This window comes from Sturnira hondurensis, unplaced genomic scaffold (genome assembly GCF_014824575.4).
Source record: "Sturnira hondurensis isolate 20B ecotype Veracruz unplaced genomic scaffold, ASM1482457v3 Scaffold0022215, whole genome shotgun sequence".
Lineage (NCBI taxonomy): Eukaryota > Metazoa > Chordata > Mammalia > Chiroptera > Phyllostomidae > Sturnira > Sturnira hondurensis.
In genome coordinates this window covers 8,857,733-8,879,193 of record NW_028094846.1, presented here as the reverse complement: position 1 = coordinate 8,879,193, position 21,461 = coordinate 8,857,733, and the positions used below count along the sequence as shown (strand labels likewise).

The 21,461-nt window shown below is 44.7% G+C and overlaps 1 protein-coding gene across 2 annotated transcripts in view; it reads right to left on the bottom strand.

Annotated features, from left to right (window-relative positions):
* Window positions 1–19,697, bottom strand: part of RALGPS2 (Ral GEF with PH domain and SH3 binding motif 2) — a 124,891-nt gene extending 105,194 nt beyond the window's left edge. For both annotated transcript variants that reach the window (XM_037035232.1, XM_037035233.1), the window contains exon 1: window positions 19,621–19,697. The gene's annotated coding sequence lies outside the window, so the exon portion shown is untranslated. The remainder of the gene's footprint in view (window positions 1–19,620) is intronic.
* Between the last annotated feature and the right edge of the window lie 1,764 nt (window positions 19,698–21,461).

The following is a 21,461-nucleotide window of genomic DNA, read 5'->3' as shown; positions in this document are numbered from 1 at the left end:
TGCTCTGAGAACAAAAGAGACGGGGGGGGGCAGAAAACAGAAGAGGCGGAGGGAGAGTAAGTCTGTTCACCTACTGCTTCACTCCGGTCCCCTGATTCACAGAGACAACCATCGAGGGAAGGCCATGTGGTGCAGTCACGCTCACACAACCAGCTAATGGCAGGGGTAGGTCGGGAACAGTCTTCTGTTTGCTAATCCTCAGCACTTTCCGCAAAGCCAAATTACCCTCTCCCTACCAACCCTTAATTAAATGTTTCAACACTGTGGAAACGCGCGGGGTGGCAGGGGGGAAGAGCTAGTTTCCCTCTTCACTTGTAATAAAATTCCTTGCGTGAACAAGATGACAAAGGAAGGAGCGTGTACAGAGGCTGGGAGGGGAAAACCCTTTGTCCCTGCCACTCCGGGATGTGCCAGTAGTTGGGCACAGCTCAAGGACAGGGCAAAGCACACACGGGAAGGGAAGCTTCGGGAACTTGCCTGGAGAAGTAGGTATAAAGAAAGGGTAAGGTCTGTCACAGTTTAAAGAAAAAAGGCTGGACTTGAAGCTGTAGGCCATCAAAAGTCAGAGTCCTTATAAATGGACTATTAAATTACACGAACTTATAAGTTTTATTCAGTAGGAGATACATACACTGAGACCACATTTTTCATCCCTGTTGATCAAAGTCTCAACAAATGAATATCTACGTGACAACTGCAAGTCCAACAGGTCTTCAGTGTTGATTAGGGATTTGCCCCAAAGCGTCTTGAAAAATTCTCACCCTAAAGCAGAACTAAATTGCTGTTACTCCTACAGACCTTCTCATGATTCTAAAAATACTGAAATAAGTTACACTTATTTGCATTATCATACAGATGGCAGAGTAGACTAATTTACATCACGAATTTAAGCCACCACAGTGTCTTACGTTACACTTTTTAATTTACCCAAAATTGCCTTCCCTGGACCCACGTTCACTTCTCTCCGGCGTCCCCAGCACCAGGAGTGGGTCCAGCAGCACGAAGAGCACAGGCCTGAACAAGTCACTGTACAAGCCGCCCTGAGGTGTGTGCCTGCCGAGTGGGGGACGGGGCGCAAAGCTGTGTGCGGTCGGCAAAAGTACAAATCATCCGATGTCACACACCCTCCGAGTCGCTCAGGGAATAATGAAAACCGCAAGCNTTCCCTGGACCCACGTTCACTTCTCTCCGGCGTCCCCAGCACCAGGAGTGGGTCCAGCAGCACGAAGAGCACAGGCCTGAACAAGTCACTGTACAAGCCGCCCTGAGGTGTGTGCCTGCCGAGTGGGGGACGGGGCGCAAAGCTGTGTGCGGTCGGCAAAAGTACCAATCATCCAATGTCACACACCCTCCGAGTCGCTCAGGGAATAATGAAAACCGCAAGCGTTAATCTGTGAAAGACAGAGGTCTGGTCTATCGGCAACTGACTAGGCAAAAAGAGCGTCATGTACTTTAGTAGTAAAGACCCCACTGGCCTTCCAAAAGTGACAATGCCCTTAACAACAGAACTACGGGCATAGCAAGTTGTAGCTTACACCCACAGAGCTTAAAATCACTTCAGCAGGATTTCAAGAAACGTTGTTTTAGTAAATTTACAGCCTGGTTTTCCATCAGAACATTTCATGGAGAACCAAGAGGACTGGGTGTCTGAAGATGCTTACTGCTGCCTAAGGTCTGGGGCCCCGCAGGGACCAGACAGAAAGAATTTCCTGCATAAACACTGAAGTGCCGGGGAGACTGTAACACTGTTCTTCATTTATTTTAGCAGCCCCCTGAGATAAATAAAAATCACTGCATTCTAATTAGGAAACTGAGGCCCTGAGAGGTTAAGAGAAAGGGTATCTCCTAAGAGCAAAAAAACCTTTCCTGGAAATTTCCGCCTTCCATCCTCCTCTGCAACCCAGCCCCCCCAAAAGGAAGGCTTCCCTACGTGTCGCATTTGCTACTCCTGGCCATCAAATGTCTAGTTACTTGTGCCTGTCAAAGAGGAAATGCCAGAAAAGTCTTCACAGAGATCTGATATTTGAGATGAGTCTTAATGCACAGAAATAAGGGGGATGGAGAGGAAATGGTAAGGACATCCCTAGCAGAACAGATAATACAAAGGCTTAAGAATGGGAGAAATCGGCACAACAGGAGAATATCAGTTAATCCTTTGCCAAAAACCCCCACAAGTGTGTGTGAGTGTGCATGTGTGTGAACATGGGACAATTAACTGCAAAGACAGACTGGAGCCAGAGCAGAAAGCACTTACAACGGCATGGGAAGAAACATCACTTTATTCTCCGAATCAAGATTTCTTAACCAAGAGACCATGAAGTAATCCTAGGGTCACGATCTCCCCCCAAGTATGAGAACTATATAATCAACACACACTAAAATTAATTTTCCTGGATCCACAGCTGTCAGATGGTTTTCAAAGGGACCTAGTAATAAGTGTCTAAGAGCCACTATTGTGGGTGACTGGGGGTCACAGTGCAATAATTACAGGCCAGGAATGCGAGCTCTAATACTTTCATTTTAGAGAAGTAACTGGCAACACCCATGGCGGGTGATGGTTAGAGAGAGAGAGAGAGAGTAGTAAGAGAGCAGTAAGAAGGTCATCATCTTAAGCCAACCAGGAGACTGTAAGTGCATTTTTAAAAACATAATTCCAGAGACTTTTCAAAGGTAATCTCACTATAATTTACTGGCCACCTGCATTGGGTTGTGAGCAAGAAAGGAACTAAGCCTGCCTTATCATTCTACTTCCCATTCAAAGTCCATGTCATTTACTTCTTCCATACCACCATCAGTAAAGGCCACCAGTACAGGGAGCGGCGGCAAGGGAAAGGAAACCACTTTCCTCCATGTGCAACCAACCAGCCACCGGGGGGAAGTGACCAGGAAATGTCCCAAAGAGGAAATGCTGATGGTCCAGAACAGGGGCCAGCAAACTATGGCCCACCAGCCGAGTCCTGCCTGGTTTTGGTGAATTAAGCCACGTCCACTCCTTTACACTGTTTATGGTTACTCTCGGCACACAGAGGCAGACCTATATGGGGGCAACACTGGCTTTATGGGCTTGAAAAACTGAAAAAAAAAAATGCCTAGAGTACTTACTATCTGGGCCTTCCCAGAAAGTCTGCCGACTTCAGGTCTGGTGTGAAAACAGGTACACGGAGTCCACCCCAGAATGTGCTCCTTCAGGACAAGAGAGGGGTGTCCTGTGCAGGGAGGGCTGTGTGGGACCAATCCAGCCGCGGGGCATCAGGGCCCTGGGAGCAGCTGTAGCCACGTCTGTAGCAGCAGCAAAGGGCTTCTGGTCATATCAAATGTATCAAGTTCCAAGTACTGCTCTGTTTGGGAAAACACAGCTCCCCACAAGCAAAGTTCTAAGGCCTGTGTTCTCCACCCGATCCAAATCCTCGTCCTTCCCCCTCACCGTCCCACTCAGATCTACCTTTGCTCTCTCCCAGGCTCTTTGAAAGTGGAAAAGATGACAATACTCAGATCCAAGCGTCACTGTGTAAAAGCAAGGACGTATCTGCTCTGAGAACAGGGTCCTGGCCTATTTGTAGAACGGCAAACAGGCAACTGGGTAGGCGTTTTAAGTGAAAGAAGCTTAACTCTGCTTTTCAGATTTCAAATAGTACTAATTATTTCAAAAGCAAATAAAAACCAAATTTTAGTCCATTGATTATAATTAAGCTCCACTGATGGCCTCTATTAGACTAAGTTGGGAAATTGTGTGTACAGTAGTGGTGACGTTTTGAACAGTTCTTCCCCCCCAAATGATATGAAAACATATACTGCAACATATCTAAATAGATCAACTCCAGGTGGCTATACAAAAATAATTATTTCAAAAATGAAAGTCTCACAAACACATCACCCAGACAATTCCAAAAGTCTGGAACATCTTCTCCAAAGATTTTTGTTCAGTAACTCGTCTGTCAATAGGTTCAATGCAGGATTCAAATAATACGCACTTAAAGCGACTTTAGATATTCTGACTCGGGGCTCTGGACCTTGGCACTCTTGTCACTTGGGACCACATGATCAATTCTCGTTGAGAAGGACCTCGCTGCTCAGTAAAGGCTGCCTGGTGGTCTCTGTGGCCTCTCTCCACCAGACGCCATCGACAGTTTTGGCAATCCAGTGTCCCCAGACACTGCCAGATGTCCCTGGGGGGCCAAATCACCCTGGTTGAGAACTGCTGTTTCAAGTAATTTAAACTTCTTAATGATTCCTAAGAAAAAGATTTCAATAGAGTTTTTCCTGCTTTATGAATGTTTAAAGTAATCATGTGAAAGATACAGTAACAATGCATGTTACAGAAGCAGTTTTTCATAAATATTTTATCAATTCATATCTATATTAGGATCTTCATTGTATCGCTTTTGAAATATAACAGCGTTAGCCCTGACCAGGGTGGATCAGTTGGCTAAGCGTCGTCCCACAAAGCAAAAGGTGGCCAGTTTCCCTCCCTGTCAGGGCCCTCGCTGGGGCTGCCAGCTGCAGCCCGGGTTGGGGGATGTGAGACGATGTTTCTCTCCTTCTCCCTCCCTGCCCCTCTTTTGAGGTCTGTCCAGAAGGTATCCACCCATGTAATATGAAAAATAGGGAAATTTATTGAAGAAGATACAAGATACACCTCGGCCCCGTCCTAGTAGGCACCTTGGGTCCTCGCCCAGTTCTCCCAATCGCCATCAGCTGCCCTGCTGTATTTTCTTGAATCTTCTTGAATCTCACCGACAGTCTGAAATCTCTTCCCTCACAAAGGTGATTTTAGTTTTGGGAAAAGCCAGAAGTCACAAGGCACCAAATCTGGGCTGTAGGGGGCCTGAGTCAACTGGGTGATTTGATGTTTTGCCAAAATGCTCCACAAGAGACAGGACGCATGAGCAGGTGCGCTGTCGTGATAAGACTGCCAATCACCAGTTGCCCACAGCTGCAGCCTTCTGAATCATCCAAACAGTTCCCGCGAAGGGATGGTCAAGCTCAATGCAAAATTAATGCAGACTCATTGTTCTACTTGCTCAGTCATTTAGAACGTGATGGCCACACCGTACACATGCTCACTCAATGGCATCTACCGCCCACACTGACTGGTACAGTGAAATCATCGCACACACATGCACATTCCAGTCCACTCTTTCTGGCTGCCGGGTTACATCAATGCCGCACAAGCTGTTCTCATTACATTAACAATGGCTGGACTTCTGGGCAGACCTCGTATATCCAACGGCAAAACCTCCACCACCAGGAGAGTGAACACATTCTGTCGTTCCCCAGTGTCTGACTCCTTTCATTCGGCGTACTGTATTGATTTCCAGATTCACTGCATTGCTGTGTGTGTGTCAATAAACAGTCCATGCCTTCTTATCGCCAAGTAGTACGGATAGGTAATAATTTACCTATTCATATATTGATGGGCATTTGGGTTTTAGTGGTTCTTACAAATAATGCTGCTGTGAATATTAGTGTACAAGTCTTTTCTCTTCAATAAATATCTAGGTATGGAATAGCTGGTGGGTCTATATTTAATATTTTAAGAAACAAACCGCTACAAAGTGGCTGCCCTGTTTTATAGTTCCAATAGGAAAGTTCCAGTTCTCCCACACCATTTGCAACAGTAGGCAAGGCTAGTCTTTTTTCTTCTTTTAGCTATTCTATGCTACATTTGCAATAGTTTTTGAGAGTTCTGAATACATCCTAGATATAAATCCTTAATCAGATATTTAATTGGCAAATATTTTCTCCGCTTTGTCTTTCCATTCTCTTAACAGTATCTTTCAAAGAGCAAACATTTTGAATTTGATGAAGCTGACTTTGTCAATGTGCTATTTTGCAAATTGTGTTTTTGGTATCATACCTAAAAAATAGCTGCCTAACTCAAGATCACAAATGTTCTGTTTTTGTCTAAAAGTTGCATAGTTTTAGGTTTTCCAGCTAGGCCTATGATTCATTTTGGCCTGGTTTTTCCATACAGTGCAGGATATGGATTGAATTTCACCTGCTTGTCCATGGGTATCGGCCTCAATGAACAAACCACCTTCCTTCACTGGAAGTGCCCCCGCCCCCGGCCAACACTGCCACGCTGTGTTTCCTTTAATTTTATGACGAACTGTGATATCAGGGGGCATTAGCTCCCCAACTTCGCGGTTCTTTTTCAAAGTTGTTTTTGCCATTACAGGTCTTTTCAGTTTCTGTGTGAATTTTAGAATCGGCCCGTCAATTTCTATTAAAAAAGCCTGTCAAAATTTTGATTAGGACTGCACTGCATCCACGGGTCGATTTGGGGAGAACTGTCATCTCCGCAAGAGTGAGTCTTGCTGCCTGTGAACAAGGAACACCGCTCCCCTTACTTGAAGTGTTTCCTAATTTTTCATTGTGTTCAGCCATGCTGTGTAGCTTCCAGTATTTCGTACATGTGGCCATTGTCACCGGCACTGGCTCTATTAAATGTCAGTCCTGACTGCTCGCTGCTGGTATAAAGAAGGGCACTGATAGTGACAGACCAGTCACACACCCCCCGCTCCACCGAACTCACTTCTTAGTTCTAGTAGTTTCACAGGTTCCATCAGATTTTGAGTCAATGTCATCTTCAAAAAAAGGTACTTTTGCTTCCTCCTTTCCATTCTACACGCCTTTTCTTTCTTTTTTTCTTGCCTGACTACTGGCTAAAACCGCCAGTACACTCTGCAACAGAAGTGGGGAGAGCAGACGACCCTGTCTTATTCCCGGTCTTCGGGAGAAAGCGTTTGGTCTTCTACTTTTAAAACCTTATCTGTAACTTTTTTCAGAGATGTCCTTATTGGGTTGAAGTTCCTGTCTGATCCTAATTTGCTCAGTGAAGGTAAGATTGTCGAGTGCTTTTTTCTTTTTTGCATTCACTGAGATGATCATAAATGGATAACAGAGTGAATGACACTGAATGCTCTTTAAATGTTAAACTAACCTCACATACCCTACCTGATCACAATGTATTACTGAAATAAATTGTTGCATTCAGTTTGCTACAGTGAGTGCAGAATTTCTGCACTTATGCTCATGTGAGATGTTTCTGTGTAGTCTTCTTCTCTCATAATGTCTCTGTCTAGTTTGAATGAGGGTAATACTGCCCCCCCCAAAGTTAATGAGCATGCCCACCTCTGCAATTTTCCGAAAGTGTTCGTGTAAAGTGTTGGTGTAACTCCTTCCTTAAATATTTAGCAGAATTCACTTGTGAAGTCACCCGGGCCTGGAGTTTTGTCATCGTTTCTGNGACCAGTCACACACCCCCCGCTCCACCGAACTCACTTCTTAGTTCTAGTAGTTTCACAGGTTCCATCAGATTTTGAGTCAATGTCATCTTCAAAAAAAGGTACTTTTGCTTCCTCCTTTCCATTCTACACGCCTTTTCTTTCTTTTTTTCTTGCCTGACTACTGGCTAAAACCGCCAGTACACTCTGCAACAGAAGTGGGGAGAGCAGATGACCCTGTCTTATTCCCGGTCTTCGGGAGAAAGCGTTTGGTCTTCTACTTTTAAAACAACCTTATCTGTAATTTTTTTCAGAGATGTCCTTATTGGGTTGAAGTTCCTTTCTGATCCTAATTTGCTCAGTGAAGGTAAGATTGTCAAGTGCTTTTTTCTTTTTTGCATTCACTGAGATGATCATAAATGGATAACAGAGTGAATGACATTGAATGCTTTTTAAATGTTAAACAAAGCTCACATACCCTACCTGATCACGATGTATTACTGTCTGAAATAAATTGTTGCATTCAGTTTGCTACAGTGAGTGCAGAATTTCTGCATTTATGCTCATGTGAGATGTTTCTGTGTAGTCTTCTTCTCTCATAATGTCTCTGTCTAGTTTGAATGAGGGTAATACTGGCCCCCCCCCAAAGTTAATGAGCATGCCCACCTCTGCAATTTTCTGAAAGTGTTCGTGTAAAACTGGTGTAACTCCTTCCTTAAATATTTAGCAGAATTCACTTGTGAAGTCACCCGGGCCTGGAGTTTTGTCATCGTGTCTGTTGTTATTGTTTTTGGTGGGAATATTTTAGTCACCAATTCAGTTTCTATTCAGGGCTATTCAGGTTGTCTGTTCTTGAGTGAAATCTGGTAGTACCTTTTAAAGAACCTGTCCATTTGATCTCTGCTATACAATTTATAGGCATGAAGTTGTTTATAATGTTCTCGGTATCCCTTTATTATCTGCAGAATCTGTACTGACATCACCCGTCATCCCTGACGCTAACCAGTTTGGCTACAACTTTATCCATTTGACTGATCTCCTCAAAGAACCAGTTTTTGGTTTCACTGACTCTGCCTATTGGCGTTTCTGTTTTCTATACATTGACCTTTACCACTTCCCTTCTTCTAATGACCTTGGTTTCATTTGTCTTTTCTTCATTTCTTATGGTGAAATTAGAGATCATTAATCTGAGACCTTTTTTCTTTTCTAAGAGGGGCCTTTAGTGCCATAAATTCCCACCTAAGTACTGCTTTAGGGGCATCTGATATATTGTGTTTTAATTTTCATTCAGTGTAGAATACTTTTTAATTTCCTTTTGATCTCTTCTCTGACCCATAGGTTACTTAAAATTGTATTAGTATCCAACTACTAGTACATTTTCCCTATCCTACGGAATACTACTCGGTCGTTAAGAATGGATGAAATACTGCCATTTGCAAAAACATGGATGAAGCTTAAAAATATTATTGTCAGAAAAAGCTAAGAGCTGTGTGATTTCACTCATATGTGGGATATAAAACTGAAACTCACAGACACAGACAACAATATGGTAGTTACCAGAGGGAATAGAGGTGGCAGGGGTTAGTACAGGGTAAAGTAGACCAAATATATGGTGAAGGAAGAGGATTTGACTTTGGGTGGTGGGCACACAATGCAATACACAGATCATGTATCATAAAAATGTACACTTGAAACCTATGTGATTTGATTAACCAATGTCACCCCAACAAATTTAATTGTAATTTTCTATTAATTTCTCACTTAATTCCATTGTAATCAGATAACACAGGATTTCAATCCTTTTCAATTACTGAGACATGTTTTATGGCCCAAATGACAGCCCATTGTGGGAGCTGTTCTGTGTGCACTTAAGAAGTGTAAAGAGGGACATTCTGCTGCTGCTCAGTGGACAATTCTATAAACACGAATTAGGGAGATCAAATTGACAACAGCATTGTTCAGGTCCACTGTATCTCTGTGATTTTCAATACCCAGAAGAGTACGGAAATCTCCAACTGAAACCGAGGATTTGACCATTTCGCCTTGGACTTCCCCAGTTTTTGTTTCATGTATTCTCGACATTCCGTTATTAGTGGCACAAATGACAGAACTATCTGTCCTCTTGATTAACTGACCTCTTTAACATTATGCAATGACATCCTTTATCCTTGGAAATACTCTTTGCTTTGAATGAGGTCCACTTTGACATTAATGCGGCCACTCCACTGTTCTTTCAACTATTGTAAATACGGTATTTCTCTTCCCACCCTTCACTTTTAACCTGCTTGTATCTTCATATTAAAAGTGTGCCTCTTATATAGGCAAGGACATCGTTAGGGTCTTGCTTTTTTACACAATCTGACAATCTCTGCCTTCTAGCTGGTAAGTATAGGCCATTTATATTTAACGTGATTATCGACATGGTTAGGTCTTTACGTTTATTATCTTGCTATTTGTCTCATGTTCTTTTTCTTCTTATTATGCTTTTTTTGAGTCAGATTGAGTATATTTTCTGATTCCATTTTACCTCTTTCGTTGGCTGATTACCTGTAACCTTTTTAAAAACAGGATTGCTGTGGGATTTACTGTATACATCTTGTAACTTACCATGGTCTACCTTCAAGTAATACTATACCACTTCACGTACAGCATAAGAAACTTACAATAATATACTGGCCTCGTATCATTATCTCGCCCACCTAAGTCTCTGTACCTGAGCTATATATTAAAATAGGAGAGAAGCATTAGAAGAGTGTAAAAGGAATAACAGCAACAAATGGAGATTTTCTCTCTAGTTTTATTTAAGAAGGAAAATTGAAACTGGAAAAAAATTGGTGTTTAAAATTCAAACTCTACAGCCACTCCACCGGGGTCCAAGTCCTAGCCCCGCCGCTGATGTACTGCATAACCTCAGGCAAGATGCACAGCTTCCGTTTCTTGGTTTTTACCTCTTTGAGATGAAGGTAACAGCAGTCCCCACTCCACCAGGTTATTATGACTGTTCACTGATTCCATTAGCACCAAGCATCTATTAAATGCTTAATAAACAGCAAGTCCTATTACGCACATTGAATAAGGCAGCATTTTTAAATCCCCTCTGCACCCCCTACAATAATCTTGCTTACTCAGCACACATACCGGGTCGCACTGCTCTAAGGGAATCTGCAAGCAAATTAACTCCTTGGGCTCTTTTAGTTGCAAGAAATTTATTTAAATGACCCCGAATAGTATCATATATGAAGCTAGTTATGGAGCATTTGTTATGCGCTGAGACTGGTCCTAAAAGCTTCCCATATATCATCTCGTTTAATCCTCATGTGGACCCTACGGGGAGAGGTACTAATGATGTTTTATCTTACAGATGAGGAATGACAGAAAGTTGAACCACCGGCCTAAGGTTGCTCACCTAGTACGAGACAGAGCCCGAATTGACTGCCACGGGTCTGACTCTTTCCTGGGGAAAAGCTGGATGCAGGCCCCAGAAGAGCAGGAGCCAGAGAAGGACTCGCGTAAGGGGAGAAGAGTATGTGCAGAGCCAGAAACCAGGCTTTTCCGTCTCGAGCGCTGAGCCTGCTCTCTCGGGGACCACGTGGTTTCTCTCTGAGAACGCTGCGTTTCTCTTGGCGCACAGGCACAGAGAACCTCTTGGTGACCAGAGGTTCTTTTCTGGTTACCAATTAGCTTCCGCATCTCCTGTATCACTTCTGTAACTCACAGCTTCTGCTTCCACTGTACTTGCTTTCTGTCTCTTAAACTTGAGTTCTACAAGCCCTAACGCGAATGCATTCTCACAGTTTCAGCTCCCACAGCTCTGGCAAATTAATCCCGTGCTTCCTATAAACGGCTGCAATTTTCCCCAACTAGGCAATCCTAGGGGGTTAGCTCGCTTACAAATTAGTAGCCGTTACATAAAATGCCCATTCCTGGACCAGTCAGTTGCAATATACTTCTACATGGTAAAAAAGAAAATAAAAAAACACAGCCTTTGAGAACTTCTCTGCAAGGTACCGTAGGAAAGGCAGATTTCCTCCAAAGGACCTGTGGGCGGGCCAGAATAATACGATGTCTGGGGCACTGAGTCAGCCCAGTCACCACTGATCTGAGGCTCAAAAGCCTCATCAGTATTGCTAATCTATTTACGATGATAGTGAAACAGCAGTTATAAATACACATTCTGGTTGTGATTAAGGAGCTCACATCGTGTGCAGGGTCACAGAAGCACAACAGGAGTCACAGGTCCAGCTAGGCCAGCAGTGCTGTCGCCAAGGGAAGGAAAACCCGCCGTCACCTGTCACTGTCAGCTCTGCGCAGACAGAGAAGCACTACTCATCAAGGACCCATCTACTCCTACAGCTTTGCCTGCTGGGTCACAGTGGATGGAAGCAGGAGGGAGGCGAGATGTGTTGCCCTCGTTTCTCCAGCCCCTTCACAGCGGCCCACCCCGTTTAGCCAGACAAACAAGGGCAGACAGAGGCTTCGCCAGTCGCGCTGGTTCCCTTGTTCAAAGCTCCAAGTGAGAGCTCTAAAAGCCTCGCAGGCGGGGTCTAGCCTACACTTCTGGCTTTCTCAATAGCGGAGGAAGGCTTTGAATTTAAAGCTTCCTGCTACATAATTAGCTAAGACCAAGCCACAGAGGCAGAAAGGAAAACGTTACTTATTACTATTATTTGTTACAATTACTTCCCTATCAATGTTGTTTAAGCCTTTATGTTGGGGAGATTACGGAATACATCAAAACCTAGAAGCCTTTTCTGAAGGAAGAAGAAGGGGCAGGGGGAAGAAATGACAGGTTCAAAACTGGAGTTTTCCTCCAATCTTCACTTACAAATTTTAAACCTATGGCCTCAAGAAGGGAGAAAATAGTGAGAAGCTAAAAGTAGTAGTATGTACTATCATTTGAGTTCCAATCTGCTTTATGTCTAAGGGCCGAATAATCTGGTCAAATAACCTTGTCAAATGTGACTGCATCTTGCATCCCCTCCCCCCCCCAACAAACCCTTCGATTCAGAGCACGGGAGAGGTTATCCTAGCAACAACTTACAGATAAAAGCTGTACTCATCAAACCTAAAATACATATTCATCTACCACTTACGAAACCCTAAAACCTATAAAGATTCCAGCACATTCAGAAGAGCAGCTTCAGAACAGCAAGGGAAAACACACAGATTTGTCATGGAAGCTGATGCCAGAAAGACAGAGACGATCTAGGCAAACCCTGGGAATCCGAGTTGGGACTGGAAGCGGTCTAGAGAATTCTCTCCAGTGACCAGAGAGATCTGGAGTGAGCCCAGACCCGGGGAAGCCAGACTGCGATTCCACCTGCTCTTCGAGGTCCCGAACGAGGAAGAGCTAATTGAGCTAAGCACTTTGCTTACTACACTGCTCACTTAATCTTTACAATGATGTTACGAGAGGATACTCTTAGGCCGACTTTACAGGTAAGAGAGGCTGGATAATAAATTAAGTATCTTGCCCAGATGCATGCCAACTTTCAGCACAAGCTTAAAACCACTCTGTGTCACACAAAAAAACTCACCTAAATTTTAAATTATTTGATGGATTTCAAGAACATTCAAATGCATTATTAGAAATTTAAGTCAACAGGAAACTGCAGTTTTGCCATTCACATTCCTTTTGATGTAAATTAAACTATAGGTTTACACACTTAATAGAAAATGCCAATTGGTCATTTTTAGACTAGACCCCACTAAAATTAATCTGTGTATGTCATTACACAAATTAATGACATACACATTTGTGTATGTCAGTCCTCATCCAAAACCCCATTATCTTTATGACAACTAACCGTTTGGATAAAAAGACAAGTATTAGATCTTACCAAAACAGGATGAATTAAGATGAAAAACTTTTAAAGCATAAAAATACTAGAAATAAACATAGGCAAATGTTCCTGCCTTTTGCCCAATTGTTTTAAAATTGGGCCACCTGCACTTTTTTGACATATATTTTCTAAACGCCGAGGTTCTAAGTCTCCTGTCCGATTTAACTGGCGCCGACCCTTTTTCTAGCGTGTTGCCTGCCTCCTCACTGCCCGTTACTGAATGGAAGTACATCCTTAGTGAAGAACAATGTATGAACAATGTATCGGTCTTCTCTCTCCTGGTTAGTACTTTTTCTGTCCGCTGTGGAAAAAAAAATCTTTGCCTACCATAGGATCATGTAGATATTCTTCTGTTTTATTCTAGAAACTGTCACCTTCACCGTCCACATTACATCTACAGCTCCCTGAAGGAGCCCATAGTGCCTGGGTTACCAAACTATTTCAGAAATCGGGGGAAAAAAGAAAAAGTTTCATAACTCACTTTATAGCCAGCATAACTCTGAGGCGACAATACATACATATAAACCCCTGATAAATTTATCTACTGATAAATGTAGGTTTTTAAAAAAACTGTAAGCTGTAGGTTCAGCAGTACGGGAAGAAAAAACAAATGCAACACAGCTCAGCAGGGTTGGACCCGATAATACAACAGGAGGTGATCCAGGCATGGATACAGCTAGGAGCGGGTTAATGGAGGAAATGCGTATGACCATCGCTGCCAATACAGAAAAAGCAATCAATAAAACTCAACACTTAACAATATTTTTAAAATCGTACAAAACTAAGACTAGAAAGTACTTCTTAATCAGTTACCTGTCAAAAGGTACATAAGTTGAGGGAAATGGGGAGAGGCCGGTAAACAGGTACAGATGTTCAGCTGTAAGATGAACGAGGCGCGAGGATCTAACGTGTAATGTGGTAACTAAGTTGGTGATGCGGTTTCCACAGCTGAAATCTGCTAAGAAAGTAGAACTGCAGTGTTTGTACCACAAAAAGGGCAAACTCGTGCGGTGACGCTGGGTGTGCTGACCTGATAGGGGCACCTGTGACGGCGGACGCATACCTCAAATACCCCCTCTGCACACGTCCTCTTGTCGTTTTGTCAAGTACTCCCCAACCAGGCTGAAACATCTCATCGCATCTGTTATGTTCTCTCATTTCTGTACAATGTTCCTTTTTGTTGCTGATGTGTTGTGCGTGTGGGCAATCACTTGTATGTTAGTTGAAACACAAACACATTAGAGACAAACAATTTTGTCGTAGTATTTACCTTCTCATACCCTCTTTCTTGAAAGTTACCGAGGCATGCGTCTCACCAAAACAAAGGTAAATCGAGAAAGTGGAAGCCCCGGATGCAGGGACGAGGGGCTCAGCCAGGCGCGAGGCAGGGAGAGCTCTCCGCCTCGGTGAAGGGCCACGGGGAGCCAGCGCTGTGCACAGGTGGAGGCCACGGTGCAACCTGGAGCAAAAGGATTAAGAGCCCTCCAACTTTTCCAATTAAAAAACAAAACTGAACAACCAATTACTTGATGTGTTTGAACCTACGGGGACAGTTTTGAGGGGAAAAAAAGAGACAAATAGGAGGCCAAACAAAAAACAAAAATGAAGAAAAAAATTTTACTCCAAGAGATTTAATTATAGTATACCGTAAGGTTCAACAGTGAAAATATTTACAAAGTCACAATAATGTACACGATTAACAAAGATTGAACCAAAAGCGTGCTGTAACTACATTGGGAGATAGAGGGAGAGGAAGTCCAAGATAGCATGAACATCCCAAAGCACAGACTCATCTTCCACAGCAGGAAGCCAACAAATAGTATCCACAACTGACAAATAAGTATTTTAAAATATGAAAGCCCGTATCAGAGGAAACAGCTAGAATCATGCAAACGGGGGCTCGAGAGCAGGACCCGGGAGGGAAAGCGACACGAGAATGAGGGGAGGGGCTGGTGTTTCTCACTCCGCATCCTGCGATACAATTCTCCTTTTCACTGCACAGGTGTACTATTTAAAGTCAGAAACAAAGTGTTATTAAAACAAAACAAAACTAGTGGTTTTCCTATCATTTAACACCAATTATCTCACTCACCCCACTAATATTATTGACTACGGTGCCAGGTACTGTTCTATGTGCTAGGAATACGATGGTGAATAAAATCCAGCCCTTGGCTTCATGAAGCTTACACCCAGAGGGAAGCAGATAACGCCATAATGTCGGATAAACTGATGTTGTGGAAAAAAATACAGGAAAGGGTAAAGCGTGACTGGGATGCTATTCAGGGACGGCTTTCAGAAAAGGGCTCTCCAAGAATCAGCAAAAAGGAAAAATCAACCTAAAAAGGAAAATCTGTTTTGAGAAAAGGTTATATAAGTAAAATAACAGAAGGGTATCCATTAAGTTCAAGGTGAGAGCTTCTTTTCAAGCCTCATACTCCAAAGCAATGCATCATTCAAGAGTGGGTACCAAAAGTACTCCGTGATGGCAGACATAAACTGCCGGGCACCCACAACTGAAGTCAAAGAACGATGACCTATGCTCTTCCTACATCCTTAACTAGCCATCACTTATGAATGTGACTGGGTAAACATACAGTAAACTTTTTTCTTTGCATAGAATAGGTCGATGTCAGACATTTCAAATTCTGGTGTTTTATTCCTAAGTTTTCCTAAATCAAAGGCTCATGACATCGATCGACCAAGATTCCAGATTAATTACAAAGTTACCAAAATTTATCACATCCAACCTTTATTCTCTCACTGATGAGGGACCCTAAACCAACAGGATTAACACACATCTAAAGAAAACAATTTATAGGGTAAAGCAATACTCTCTAAGGACACTCACTCAGGATGAGGTAGAGTTTCAAGCTATTTGAATGATCTCTTCACTGAAAATTAAGTAACTTATAAAATGTATTCGGGTTGAAGCAACAATTTTATGCCAAGACAGCCACTGCTCAAGAAAACCCTCAATCAAAAAGTAGAGTTGATTCTAACACTTCTTATTTTCAAAACACGTATACCATTAGAAGTAAATTCACACTCTCATTTTTATGTAGCAAAAAGGCAGTACTTTTAGATTTAAATAGGTTGGAAGATTTAACTCACAAAAAGAAAAATACAGTGAACTACACTTCAACTGATAGTTGAGTTTAAAGTTGAAAACGAGATTTCTGGAGGAGCAGCCCAGCAACTGTATGCTATTCTGCCCTCTGACCCTCCGACCCTCCGACCCTCCGACCCTCCGACCCTCCGACCCATCAACCCCCGGTGCTCAGGCTGCAGGGGCGGAGCATCACATCACAGCAAGAGCTACACCTCCTGTTTGGGTTTTCTGCTGCTTATCAGCCACCAGCTCGCTTCCCACCTCCAAGTCCGCTCCCTCATCTGAAATGGAAATGATCATAATGCCTACCTAGGGCCCTGTCAGCGAAAATACCAAAATTTACACGTGAAAAAACTACGGAACCTGTAAAAGACAGCACCGCTATTTGTCATGTTTTAATCAAAAAGGAATCCGATCACTTTCAGGCAAACTTTTTGATTTTTGCTATTAACATGGGTTATCAAACTCTAAAGAAGAACAGTGGGACACTGGTCCACTCACACACACAGCCAGAAGAAAAGAAGATTTTAAAATATATACATTAAAAAAAGAATTAAACTCCCTTATAAACACGCACCAAGAGAAAATATTTTTAGCAGACGTTTCACTTACATGAGCCAAAAGAATAAAGTCGTTGAACCTCATGTAAACTCTGTGTCACCTGCCTTCTGGCAGAATGTTTATTTTGATTTAGTTGGGAACCAGACACCCAATGTACATAAACATCAGCATATTTTTAAAACAACTGTCTCACTGCTTTTGTTCACTCAGTAATCATTTCTACTATTCCTAGAATGAGAAAACACAAATACCACCCTTAATCAAACAAACTCATCAGTGTCCTGGCCAGTGTGGCTCTCAGTTGGTTGGAGCGTCATCCTGTACCCAAAAGGTTGTAGGTTCGATTCCCAGTCAGGGCACCTACTCAAGTTGCAGGCACTGATTCCCCGTATGGGCCTATGGTAGGCAACCAACTGATGCTTCTCTCTTGCATCAATGAGTTTCCCTCTCCCTTCCTCTCACTCTAAAAGCAATGGGGGAAAAAGTCATTGGGTGAGGATAAAAAAGAAATTAAAAAATAAAACTCATCGGAGGAGATTTTACTTCTTAAACTAACATTAACCAGTGTTATCTGACAATGAAGTAGTAGACTATTCACCCATTTACCCTTTGAGCTCCATCAGGACACAGACCTTTTTCTTTAGGTGCTCAATAAGTATGTGTCAAATGAATGAATGAACCAACCAGTGAATGAGCAAATGAATGAATGGACCAACGAACCAAAGAAAGAACTAGGTCTCTGGACAAAAGCTTAAATGTTTGAAGTTGCAACAGAACAATTTCACCTACATCTCCATCATTCACCACAAACAACTGTAAGGACATAATAAGCTGAAAAAGAGCTGTGCTAGGTACACACAAACACATCACTCACATGTATAACACAAGTACACAGAAGATTCACAAAGCCAGTTCTTTAGTTATATTTTCGCTCAGAAAAATTGGGGGTGTTGTTTCTGATAATAAAGCATGTTGCAATTTTGACAATGCAAGCCCATCTTTAAAGTTCTGCTGCAATCCTGAATAATTTAGGCAAAGTGAACAATATTTCCAGAGTCTACCGGACTATTTTGAAAGCCAAACTTAATTCAAAGAAAGGTGGAATAAAATGGAAAAATAAGGTAGATCTTACTACTTCAAAATTATACTTTTTAAAAAGAATAAACTGCTCAAAATTGAAATTATTGAAAGACTGAAATTATTAAAAAACCCACTTAATGTCCTCATATTTGATCTTTAAGAAAAGAGGTATTTTCCAAATCTTGGAAGTTAGGCAATCACCTTTATGCGTACAAAGCTTGAGTTAAAGGTTATTTTTATTAAAATAATACGGTTTGGATAAGTGCATAATCTTAAAAGTCTACAGTAAGACATTCAGCAGTAACAGTAACAAACACTGTATGTATGATTCTACAGCACCTGTAGAAGCATAACAATAGGGGTGGAACAGGTTTTTATGAACAGCAAGGTATGACCTGTGACTGCAAATATTGTGTCTGCCAAGGATCGAGAAGTTTCCCAAATTCTGGTGGTCGTCTGCAAAGAGACTTGAACAAGAGTGGGTCTGAGGGTGAACGCAGAAAAACACCGGTTGGAAAACAAGGGCTCTCTATAGCAATTACAGCGTTGCACTTTAAAAACCCTGAGCACATGAAAGATAAAGCTCAATTAACTGCTACCTGAGTTTCCCACTTTATGGTCTGAAACACTGGGTATTAGACACTGCTTTTTGGCGCTTTCTTAAAGAAAAATTTCGTGTTGCCATCGCCCCTCCTCCACAGCTAACATCAGTGCCCTCTCTTCCTCCTCCCTCACCCCTCCCAGTTCAAACAAATTAACATTTGTACAAGGTGCCTCCTATCAGCTCGCAGCTTCTTCCCAAACACGCCCACGTACACTGAAACTGGCCTGCGTCTACACAACACACGGCTACAGGGAAAGAGTCCAGGGGGCTACCGGGGAGATAATTCAGCACCTCACAGGTTTACGGCTCTTTTGCAGATAGGAGCGCCTCACTCGGGGCTCGGGTTGCTGCCAAATCACCTCTAGAGCACGGTGTTTATGCGCCTACCTAATCTGACACTGCAATGGAATTCCGGATATTTGCAGACAGACAGCCTGGCTTTGCAAGTGTTTGATCAGAGCCGTCCGGAATCTCCTCCTTTCAATCCGCCGGCTCCGAGCAGTGCAGTCGCCGGACCTCCGGCAGCGTCCCCGACCCCGCACCCCACACTCCACCGCACGCCGGGCCAGAGGCCAGCGCAGCACCAGCCTCTCCGGGTCCGAGCCTGCCGGGCGACTCAGGCTGCGGGCTGCCCCGCAACAGGTCACCCTGACGGCCACTGCGCGCTTCGCAGGCAGCCGGCTTAGTGGCGGGGCTTTGGGGACGCCGCGGCCCCGGCCGGGGACGGGGAGGGGGTGTGGCCCGCTCCCCGGTCCCCGCGCCGCCTCACCTGGAGGGAGGCGGAGGCGCTGCCGGGCGCCGGGCAGCGCGGGCGGGGGCCAGGGGCTTCGGCCACCCAGGAGCAAGGACCAGACGAGACGGGCTCAGGGGCTCGCCGTGACCCCGGCGCCCGGACAGAAAACCGGAGCGGGGACCCCACAACCGCCTCCTGACTCCGAGAGGGAGCCGCGGAGAGAGGTGCTGCCGCCTGACCCCGGCTCCTTCCTCCCCCAACCTGAGCCCCGCCGCCCGCTCCCCGCGCCGAGGACTAGCAGCCCCGGGCCGCAGCCGGGAGTTCGACACACGCAGCCGCCGCCATTCACCGGGCCGCCGCCGCCGCTACGGCTCAAGTCCGCCGTGGGGGCGCCGCGCACCCACTTTCCCTCCCCTGCACCGCCCGCCGAGACTCCGCACCGGGCCCGCGGCCAGAGCACCGACCTGTGCAGCCGCGGCCGTTGCCTCGGAGGATGGAAAGACCCGCCGGCGTCACGCTCCGCCGCCACCGCCGCCTAGGCTAGCGCCCGGCGACCGGAGCAGTCAGCGTCTCTCATTTAGCGCCTGCCGCCGCCGCGGCACTCGGGGGAGGGGAGTGAGCTGGATCCTCCCCGTCCGCCCGGGGCTGGGGGAGGAGAGCAGACCTGGCGGGGACGCGCGCCGAACGGGCGGGGCCCAGCCGCGCTCGCACACCAACGGAGCACGCTCGCGCCCGCCCCGTGAGCCGCGGCCCGCGGGGTCTTCCCCGCGCGCGCCCCCGCCAGCCGCGCAGCGGCCCCGCCGAACCCAACGGCCACCCGCCGTCCGTGGCCTCCGCGCGCGCCGCAGCCCCTCGGCCCGCGCCCATTGGTGGGAGGGGCCGCTACCAGCCAAACTTGGAGGCGGGGAGGGGATCGGAGGCAGGTGGGGCCCCCCTCCCGCATCGGCCCTCCGCAGTGAAATCCACTGTGCCGCCTGTCGGCTTCAGTTCCTGCGCCTCACCTTCAAGGCCAGAGAACCAAGTCTGGAAACCCTCCGCCCCCGCATCCAATGTCCTGCCCGCGCAGGCGGTGTTTTTAGAAGTCGCTGCGGCCCAGTGAGGAGGTTCGGAGAGTGAAGAGCCACCCCGCTGCCGTAGGATCATAAATTATGGTGATCAGTACTCTCGCACACCAAGATTCGGCGGAAAGTGTTAGAAGAAGGCCTTTGTAAGTGTTGTGCAGGCTCCCGCCCCGGGCTTACTGAACAGAAATGACAGAAATCTGGCAACACCTGGGTCTCAGATTGATGAGCTGCAGGTGAACAGTATTTTCACTTCAACGCACGAACGAGATTCGGAAATAACTAAATATTTCCTGCGAATGAAAAAGGAATAGATTTGGTGTAAATGGTGGAAGGGTGTTGTTTCGGAGGGGTGGCCTATATGGGGTGGCCTACTTAAAATTAGCACCGTTTGATGCCGGGCGACTATAAATGGGTGGTTTTAAGTTAGCCGCCTTTGTATAGGCTGTCATTAGACCATTTGTACGTGGATGGTGATTTGATGACCTGTGCAGTCGCATGTGAAAGGAATACCGTGTGCTAGCATTGGGTATAAAACATGAAAGGACCCAAATTGTTCCCACTTGGTTTCTTTCCTCTCTTTAATAGCCATTAAGCAGATCTGACTGATCTTGTGTATTGCAGAATGCTAGTATGTTCTCTCTCGACTGCCTTGTGTCCTAGCCCTATAGTTGGGGCAGCTGGAATGTCCGTCAACCCCCTTCTTGTAAAGAGGGTTGTTTCTTTAAAGCCCCTCCACCCACACACCCACCCAAGACAAATTAAAACAAGAAAAAGGAAAAAAACATGGACAGGCAAAGTTCACAGTTGTTCATTTTTGTTCCATTTTATTTTTAAAGAACGTCTTTAAAAGAAGCATGATGAAATCACTGGGAGAAGTAGAGAAACAAAAAGAAGGAAAAGAAAACAAACATCTTTCAAATGAGACTAGTCTGAAAAAACAAAAAAAGGAAAAGAGACAGTTGGTTAAAAAAAAAGAGGGGGGGTGGGATGTGTTATGTTACAGATGTTTTCCCCTAAGTGTTAATGCTTCAAGTCCTGAAGAAACAATGAGCAAAGAGAATTAGCACTCAGAGGAAAAACTCTTCTAGTTATCAAGTTGGGTAAATGACTCGGTTTTTTTTCTTCTTCTTAAGTGTTAGCAAGAAGTTAAGGAAAAGGTGGCTGGCTATGGTGCCAGCAATAATACAATTACACATATTTTATATACAATTATAATGGGCTATTTCTTGAGTATATCTCAT